Consider the following 553-nt stretch of genomic DNA (forward strand, 5'->3'; position numbering starts at 1 on the left):
TATTTAAAATTTTTGAAACATGGAATTTTAGAAATCAGGGTTTTTAGAAAACTAACTTGATATGTTGGATGACAATTTGGAACATGTTTATGTAAGAAATCATGAATTGAAACATAAAAATTTTGAAAAAATTAGGATTAAAAACGAATTTTTACCTCCTCCCACCATCCTAGCGTTAAACGCCCAAACGATGCATGTTTTGGGCGTTTAACGCCCAATTGTTGCTTCTCCTGGGCGTTCAACGCCCAGCTGATGCTTCTTTCTGGCGTTGAACGCCAGGAAGTTCTTTGTCACTGGGCGTTTTTCTGAACGCCCAGGATGCTAGCAGTCTGGCGTTAAACGCCCAGAAGGTGCTTCTTTCTGGCGTTTAACGCCCAGAAGATGCTCCTTTCTGGCGTTTAACGCCCAGATGGCTACCCTTACTGGCGTTAGACGCCCAGTGGGTGCTTCCTTTGGGCGTTCAACGCCCAAAGTGTTTCTCACTGGCTTTTTCACGCCAGTGAGCTTCCAAATTTCCCTGTAACTCTGTGACTTCAACCAATTGCTATTTCAC

This window comes from Arachis duranensis, chromosome 4 (genome assembly GCF_000817695.3).
Source record: "Arachis duranensis cultivar V14167 chromosome 4, aradu.V14167.gnm2.J7QH, whole genome shotgun sequence".
Classification (NCBI taxonomy): Eukaryota; Viridiplantae; Streptophyta; class Magnoliopsida; order Fabales; family Fabaceae; genus Arachis; species Arachis duranensis.